This window comes from Trachypithecus francoisi, unplaced genomic scaffold, assembly GCF_009764315.1.
Source record: "Trachypithecus francoisi isolate TF-2019V2 unplaced genomic scaffold, Tfra_2.0 Contig01440, whole genome shotgun sequence".
Classification (NCBI taxonomy): domain Eukaryota; kingdom Metazoa; phylum Chordata; class Mammalia; order Primates; family Cercopithecidae; genus Trachypithecus; species Trachypithecus francoisi.
The window spans coordinates 11,135,124-11,144,623 of NW_022681431.1; the positions used below are offsets into that span (position 1 = coordinate 11,135,124).

Genomic DNA, 9,500 nt, shown 5'->3' on the forward strand with positions numbered 1-9,500 from the left:
ACGTAGGAATGAACTTATTCCTTCTCTACTTAAAGAAGAGAGCTTGGCGCTTGGTTCCTCACCCTCCAACATACCCCTACTTAGCCTAGAGCTCTCTCTAAGGGCTACATGGCTGATCCCCTCCACTGCTTTTGCTGGCGTTCTTGCCTCTGGGGTTTTATATCTCACATCATTTATTAATTCAGGATCTAAACAACTAAGCTCCTATACCTAGTCACAGTATGTGATTATTATGTGGTTTTCTCAGATCTTTTGTTTTTCATCAAATATTACCCCTCCTTTACATGGGATCAGACATAAAGGCAAATAGCCAATTGCTTGATATTTCACTAAGCTTGGTGTTTACCTTGGATGACAGCATTCAGTGAGGTGTCCAACTCTGAAAGGTTTTCTTAGCCACACCCCTGCCTGGGCTGCCTTGTTCTGTCCTGTCTATCATTGGGGAGAAATTTAAAAATATGTGTTTGTCTCCCCAGCATTGCTGAATTCTTTCCTTTATAGGAGCTTAAGGTCAAGGCTGGGAGAACAATGGACCCAGTTAGGAGAAGCACCCACAGCAAAACTTTGAGGTCAGCTGTCCTGGGCTTTCTTGGAAGGGTTTGGTGCTACTTATTCACATATCTCTTGAAAAGAAACTTTCTGCCAAGGCCAGAAAATTCTGATTTCTCTTAAGTAGCAGATTGAAAGGAGCAACAAAGTGGCACAGGAAGATCACCGTGCTGAATCTGGAGGGTTAGGTTCTATTAACTCTGGCTACTTGCTTGAATTTTCTGTTATATCTATATAACGATGCAATAGAATTAATAACTTTAAAGGTAGCTTCTAGTTTTAAAGTTGTAATACTCTATGAAATTTGTTGGCTTTAACAATGTATTTTCTGTTAAGCTAAATTTACGGGGTTAAAAAAACCCCTGCATTTTGAAACAGTGGACTAATTTCTAATCTAATTTATTTAACTGAGGATAACTTTGAAAAAGTTAGTTACATTGTATTTTAGTTCAGAAATAATGGATTTGGGGCTTTAAGAAGTTCTAATTTCATTGCTATTTGGCCCCAGAGTTCAGAAGTTGAATTCCTACCAATAATAAAGACCATGGTGCTAGAGTATGGTATATGAACAATTGTGTTTGACACAAAGTGATCAAGTTATTTTTAATTTAGTTTTCTTATTGGAAACAAGTCAGTCATTTGAATAATATTCAAATGTGTGTAAATCAAACTGATATAAATAAAAAAATGATCTCCCAAAGACCAAAACCAAATAGAAAAAAGATATTAACAGACTGGACTGCACACAGAAAGGAAAATACAAATGGTTCTTGAACACATGAATAGACGTTCAATTTCACTCATCATGAGATAAATGCAGGCCGGGCGCAGTGGCTCACGCCTGTAATCCCAGCAGTTTGGGAGGCCGAGGTGGGCGGATCACAAGGTCAGGAGATCGAGACCACCCTGGTTAACACGGTGAAATCCCATCTCTTCTAAAAATACAAAAAAACTAGCCAGGCATGGTGGCAGGCGCCTGTAGTCCTAGCTACTCGGGAGGCTGAGGCACGAGAATGGCGTGAACCCGGGAGCCAGAGCTTCCTGTGAGCCAAGATTGTGCCACTGCACTCCAGCCTGGGCAACAGAGCGAGACTCTGTCTCAAAAAAAAAAAAAAAAAAAAGATAAATGCAAAATAAAACTATCCCAGGTTACCACTTATCACCTATAAGGTTAGCAAGGATCAGAAAGTTTGATAACACAGCCTAAATTATCTACCAATAAGAATGTGTTTAAATAAATTATGATACATCAATACAATGAAATAATATTCAGATGTAAACAAAAAAGTAAAAATTAAAAAAAAGCACCCCCAAAATAAGAAAGCTTTTCTATGTACTGATAACAGGAAAGTTTCCAAAACGAGACTGAAATAAAGGACAAGAAAGTAATGGTGTGTACAGCATGTCATCGTTTGTTTGGTTGGTATAAATAGTTGGGATGGGTTTCTTCTTTAGTTACATACATCTGTTTTCTCTCTGGCTTCTTGCTGAGGGTGATACTTGTTATCAACCATGATGTACTTCACAGTATGAATGAGATGCAGGCACAACGAGGAAGGCTGTTCTCTGGTGTGTTGGACATTTGTGTGTTTCCTTCCTTAAAGGAGATCCTCCTTTCTTTTTTCCTCTATGTCTGCTGCAGCAGGTGGTATAGACTAGAGTCCCTTTCAGTGCTACTCTGATGCTCCGTTAGTCTCTCTCACCTACTGCTTTTAGAGTGCAGTTACGTCTTGGGCATACAGGATGCCCAGAGGGATGGAAGTGGGGCTGGGGGTGGGAAGAGCTTAACTGGCACAGTTATTCCAGGAAGAGCTCCAGAGCTAGATTTTCCAATCAAAGGGGCGTAGAGTTATTGCAAGAAAAATATATATCACTGATGGAAATGCAGGGAAATATATTACAAGGGACCTGTGAGCCAAATTTCAGAACTTCCTGGATCAATTGAAATCAAGAAAATAGTTAATTCTTTTTCATTACATGCCCCATAATCACTCCCAATGGCTCACAATTTTTCTTCCTATTTGCCCCAAGCTTGGATCTTCTCTGATACTCTCTAGGAAGGGGTTGCATTTGCTTCTGGTATTTTGTTTTGTGACTTTCCTGCTTTGCTTTCTCTGACCATGCAATCTCATCTTAAAAATTTTCCAGCACCGTCATTGTTCTGATCTTTCAAAAATATATTTTCTGATCTTTCAGTAGGGACTTGGGAGGGAGGAGGGTTATGACTGAGAGAACTCTTTCTGGCATAATGGTGCATCTTGAGGGTTTGAAGTGTGGGGGCCAGAGGAACACAAGGTTGAGATTTTACTTTCCCTGGCACCTTCTCTGCCAGGTTGCCCACACCTTTGTAAATAGCTCCTTTACTAAACTCTCACACTACCCATTTTGAGAGTGCTTCTTGCAGGGCCCCTGACTGATATGAACCCCATTTATAAGACAAAGAATAATTGACAGCTGTTAACATTTGTAAGATTTTTGGTTCATGTGGTTTTCTTAAAGTCCAGCTTATATACAGTATTGCCCAGACTATAGAGAGTATGGAGAAAAATTTTACTTTTTTCTGGCTACTATGAGCTAGAGGTTAGGCAGTGTATTAGTCAGCATTCTCCAGAGAAACAGAACTAATAGGATCTTTATAGACACATAGATATTGGCCGGTTGTGGTAGCTTACGCCTGCAATCCCAGCACTTTGGAAGGCCAAGGCAGATGGATCACTTGGGGTCAGGAGTTGGAGACTAGCCTGGTGAACATGGCAAAACCCTGTCTCTACTAAAAATGCAAAAATTAGCTGGGCATGGAGGCGTGCACCTGTAGTCTCAGTTACTCGGGAGGCTGAGGCAGAAGAATTGCTTGAATCCAGGAGGCGGAGGTTGCAGTGAGCCAAGATTATGCCACTGCACTCCAACCTGGGTGACAGAGCGAGACTCTCTCAAAAAAAAAATCTGTCTATATATTATCTATCTATCTGTCTATCTATCTATCTATCTATCTATCTATCTATCTATCTATCTTTATATGAAGGACTGGCTCAAGCAATTGTGGAGGCTGAGAAGTCTCTTGGTATGCCATCTGTCTACAAACTGGCAGCCCAGGATAACCAGTGGCATTATTCCAATTCAAGCTCAAAGGCCTTAGAGTCAGGGGAGCCAATAGGGTCAATTCCATTCTGAGTCTGAAGGTCCACGTAACCAGCAATGTTGATGTTGGAGGGCAGGAGAAGATGGATGTCCCAGCTCAAAAAGACACAGCAAATTCCTTCTGCCTCTGCCTTTTTGTTCAATCCTTGACACATTGGTAAGGGTGGATCTTCTTAACTCAGTCTATTGATTCAAATGCTAATCTCTTCCATAAACATTGTCAGGGACACACCCAGAAATAATGTTTTACCACCTATCTGGACACGCCATGGCCCAGTTGAGTTAATACATGAAATTCACCATCACAGGGAGATTCAAAGTCATTCATTCACACATTCACTCTGCTAAGCCCTTACTTGGCTCCTGTCACATCATAAACTCTGGTTAGACCACAAGGAATATATAAAAGAAGGAGTGTATGGGATCTCTGCCCACAACGTGTTTCAAGCTGTTGATGAAAGCAAGACACTCACAAAAGAAAGAAACACAAGGTAATATAGGAGATGTGATTATAAAAATGGTTTATTAAAAGAAATTCTAGCACACAAAAGCTCAAAGAGTCATCAAGTATGGTTTTCATATTGGCGGATAAGGTCCCAGAAGTTAAGTGACTAGTCTGGGGTTGGAATCAGAGCTGATACCTTGAGCCCAAGTCTTCCATCGTGTTCTTCCAGCTGCCACCTCCCTACCCTACACTGACTACCTCCCCTTTAACAAATATTCTGTTTACATTGGTGGCGTCATATTCCATGAAGTTAATCTAAGGCAGGATTATGGCTAACTGAAACTTTTAACAAGTACACAAGAACTTGTACATATGTGAATTATGGTAGTTTTACATGTGATTTTAAAATATTGCAGCCACAGTTACTTTATAATCACAGGTGTGATGTCCAGTGTGATTAGGGTGGATCAAGAACCAAAGAGAGGGAGAGGTTTGGTCTTCTGACACCCAGGGGAATCCCTCACCACAACTCTTGCATGGGGCAACCCTTTTTCTGGCATTATGTTCAGGCATTACTGGTGGTTATGTATATTGGCGTGACCTCTAAGAAGTGCAACCATTCTTGTTGTATGGATGCATCATCAAGGAGATCCTGTTCCCCATGGGAGCTTCAGAAGTATACGTGTCTTTTAGAGCAAGAGGGCAGAAGCAAGAAGGACCAACGCCCTGCTGGAGGTCCCAGTCACTGCTGACTTCCCAGTCTCCCTTGTGGAGTATTTCTAATTAGACTCCGCAGCCCTTCTCTGATCTTCAGAGAACTCCTGTTATTTCTTGATAGAATTTCCAATGACTCCTGGCCTTTCAGACATTAACAACCCTAAACACCGACATCCAGGGAGAAAGTGGTGTTTGGAGATCCTATATGGCTCCAACTGTGACTGGTACCACATAGAGTGGACATAGAGTCTTCACAGAGGTAATTAAGTTAAGATGAGGTCACATTAGATCTCGCCCTAATCTTTATACGAAGGCCACATGAAGACACAGAGACACACACAAGGAAGAAGGCTGGGTGATGTTGGCTGTGTGAGGATGGACACAGAGATTGGAGTGATACAGTTACAAGCCAAAGAACGCCAACCATTGCTAAAAACCACCACAAGCTCAGGGAGAAGCATGGAACAGATTTCCTGCTCCCAGTCCCCAGAAGGAACCAACCTGCTGTTACACCCTTTCGGACTTCTGACCTCCAGAAATGTGAAAGAACAAATTTCTGTATTTAAAAAAAAGTTTGTAATAAGACTAGACTTATTAAATTCCCTAGTAAAAGTTTTGATTATAAGTAGCCAACAGTATAAAAAGTACAATATAGGTCTGTAGATTTCTAATATATTAATACAAAGTGCATGACTGCATATAGTACATCCCATAGGTGAAGAGAGGTGGAAGGGGAAGAAGAAGACCGTGGTTGAGGTCTAGTAATAAACAAATAAATATAGGAGTAGAGATGATCCATAGTATAGTATATTCTACCACTAATATTGCAGCCAACATATACAAAAAAAATTTTCAAAATAACTCAGGAGGATAATAATGGCTGGACTTTTGTAATTTGCCTCAAAGACTGGGGGACAGCCGACCCAGCTCACTGTATAGTCTGTGCATATGGTGGCTTGTAGCATGTAAGTTTTTCCCAAAAGAAGGAAATATAGAATGTTTAGATTAAGAACTATAAAACTATAGGGTGCCCATAAAAGGTGGCTCACTCCTTATTGTTATACTATCCGATATTTAAAATGCAGTTAAAAAAATAAGCACTGAGTCTTGTTACTACAAGGCAGGCAAGTGCTTCTCCCTCATTATGAAAAGACTGAACTGGTGATACTTTTTCCTGAACATTCAGAAAAGAGGCAGTAAGAGTGCTTTGGTTTGGGTTCGAGTGAGAGGCTTTTCATGAGGATTTTAGGATTGAAGAGCTCTAAGTTCAGGTTATCGCAATGTTCAGAAAGCCTGAATAAAAGAAGCCAAACCAAAACCAACCCACTTAACATGAACACAAACCTCTTTTCTTTTAGTAAAATTTGCTTTTAATACAGAGTGAAAGAAAATAAAAACCTAATAGACTGGAACAAGTCAAACACTCACTCTACACAGATAAAAGCCTTCACAAAGGTCAACTGAAGTAATCCAGAGCTGAAATTGAATTGTGCAGACTTTCAATGAAGTCATCAAAGTCATGTAACACAAGCAAAAGTCGATTATTTACAAACTCAGCAAGCCCTCTAAGAAATGTGCCCCAGGTAGCATTAACCTTTGTTTTGTGTCATCCTGAAGACTTGCACACTGTATTTTTCAGATAGTTTAACATTTTTGATAGGGTGTGTTCTCTACCATGTGGTAATGCTTTGGCCCTATTCCTGCAGGGTCTCACCTGTCTTGGCATTTCCCCAAGAGAAGCTTTGATTCTGCTTTAGAAGTTTCACGTACACTAAAATCTTTATCAAATGTTAATGTGAAGGGAGATAGCACAGGATGCAATGTATAGCATTAAGTTACCTCTCTATATATTGAGAAATTACTTTCTCCTCCAAGGTATTTGCAACAGAAAGCTCAGTCTGTCCTGCTTGATAATCAGTAGTACAAGTTGAATCATCAGAACCTAGGCAAGACTTTAATATTTCAAAATTATAAACAGCTACCTCTAGGGCCAAGTCCATGTTACCGAGTTATGACAAATTTATTATCATAAGGGAAAACAAGTGTAGCCAGCCATCTTAAAAAATGCCCCAACCACTGCTTCTCAATACAGAAAGATTAAAAACTACAGCTTATCATAAACAAATTCCATCTTTGTCCCCGAAACTCCTCTAGTTTCATTCATTAGAAGGGGATTTTAAAAAAAAGAGTTAAAGAATACTTTACAGCAGCATTCAGCTTTCCTATGAAACAGTCAGCGTCTTAAATATTACATACAGCTCTTTTTTTAGTGAGTTAGACACTGGTTTCAAAGTTTGTGGGACTGAGGGAAAATCAACCCATTGAAAACTATTCTAGACGTTGTGTTTTGGCAGAATAGCAGGTATCCAAGTTAAAAATAGGAGGGTCAGTTTGTTGCTTTGTGGTCTTTTCAAAATTTAGATTTTTTTTTTTTATTCCCCTTTTACATGAAAACCTCAGTCTCCACTCCTGAGTGGGGATGGGCAGAAGCTCTGGCCCCTGCTCCTCTGGCTTCTGGCTTCTCAGCAGATGCTTTTTTCTTTCTTTTTTTTTTTTTTTTCCTGTTTTTTGGAGACAGGGTCTCACTCTGTCACCCAGGCTGGAGTGAGTGAGGTGGCGCGGTCTCAGCTTACTGCAACCTCTGCCTCCCGGGTTCAAGTGATTCTCCTGCCTCAGCCTCCCGAGTAGCTGGGATTACAGGTGCACCACTATGCCCGGCTAATTTTTGTATTTTTAGAAGAGACAGAGTTTCACCATGTTGGTCAGGCTGGTCTCGAACTCCTGACCTTAGGCAATCTGCCCACCTTGGCCTCTCAAAGTGCTGGGATTATGGGCGTGAGACACAGTGCCTGGCCCAGCTTCTTTCTTATGACTGTAGCAAGGCTTGAAGAGATGTGTGTAGATGAGGACTTCCCCAAAACAGTCTTTACAGTTGACCCCACAACATCTCTTCTGTCTTTTCCAGTATGTGAGCTCTAAAAAGGAAAAAAACTGGCATTCTGTTAGAACCAGAAACCACCTCTCTATCTGAGCTGTCATCTAACTGGTTACTGTTACAAGGAGATTGAGCTGGGAACGCATTTGAGGTGGTACTGTGAGCATCAGAATTATGATGTTCAAATTCCTTCTGCAGTTTACTGATCTGGATGCTTTTTATCTGTTCCCAGGTAGAGTTTTCACTTTCTTTGGTTTCAATGCACTCTATACTGGGTCCAGGCCTTGTAACTACCACATGACTCTAGTTTTTTTTTTTTTTTTTTTTTTTTTTTTTTTTAATCCTGCTGGCACCTTCTTCCATCATTTTACAAGCAGGACACAGGCATTGCAGATGTCTCCTGAACAAGTCTCCAAAACGGCTCTGAAAGTCCTTTTCATAGCATTTACTGTCAGTGAATCAAGAACTGGAGGACTTAGCTTTGCAGATACAGCAGCCCTCTATATGCTGGTACATCTTTGGCTTAAGAAAATAAAACATCTTTTCTTCTGGGCAATAGTCTTCCAAAAGCAGCTGTTCCACGAGCCATAACGTCCCCGAGGTGAGGAGTGCACACTGGGCCAGCCCCGCCTCAAGCCCCGCCCCCCCAACTGCCTTGTCTAGCCAAATTTCTGTAGTTTTTAAGCCACCCAGTTTGCGACGCTTTGTTGCAGCCATTCTAGGAAACTAGTACAGGTTTCAAACTTGACTAGCTGATCGTAAATCCGATTGAAGAATAAAAGACTAAAAATAAACAAGAGGGAGGAAATGGAGGAGAACTTGCTCTATCAAGTATTAAGACTTGCTGTAAAGCTATGGTTATTGGAACAGTTTTGATATTGACACACGGTTTCTAGGACAAATGACCGAAGCACAGGTCATTTGTCCACCTACTCATAAGTGGACACTTGAAATAAGACGAGACATCGAAATGAATGGAAAAGGATGAATTAGTCAATAATAGTGTTGAAACATTGGTTGTAAGTGGATCTATGAAACCAGATCCTTATATCCTACACAAAAGGAAACTATAAATGGATTAAATACTTAAATGTGAAAAGCAAACTCTAAACCATGTAGGAGAAAATAGAGAAAATCTTCAATGTCAGGTAGATCAAAACAAAAAAGATTTGACTATAAGCAAAAACCAAAATGCCTTTAGTAAATTTTGTGCATGCAAAAAAGAAAAAAGATTTGACTATAATGGCAAAAATAATAAATTAGGCTATATTAAAATTTAAATGTCTTCAACAAAGGACATCATAAATAAAGTTCAAAGAAAGAAAATCTACTGATCAGGAGAAGAAATTTGTAATCCATATTCCTAGGATCCACAGAGAACGACTAAAAATAGATAAGGCAAAGCAAAAAAAATCTAATAGAAAAATAGACAAATGACATGAAGAGGCATGACATGAAGAGGAATCCCTAATGGATAATACATTTATAAAATTATTCTCAACCTCACAACAGTCTGGAATAAGAAAATTAGAATAACAGTGAGATCGATTTTATTCCTGTAAGATTGGGAAAATGAAAGTCTAATTACACAAAGTGTTAGGGAAGATGAATGGGAAAAGGAACTTTCATCCTTTGCTGATGGGTGGGTGAACTGAAAGAACCACTTTGGAGAAGAATTTGGCAACACCTAATACAGTTGAATAATAAGCATCCCCT

The 9,500-nt window shown here is 40.0% G+C and overlaps 1 pseudogene; it reads right to left on the minus strand.

The window, feature by feature from the left end:
- Positions 1-7,177: 7,177 nt before the first annotated feature.
- LOC117095944 lies at positions 7,178-8,342 on the minus strand (annotated as a pseudogene).
- Between the last annotated feature and the right edge of the window lie 1,158 nt (positions 8,343-9,500).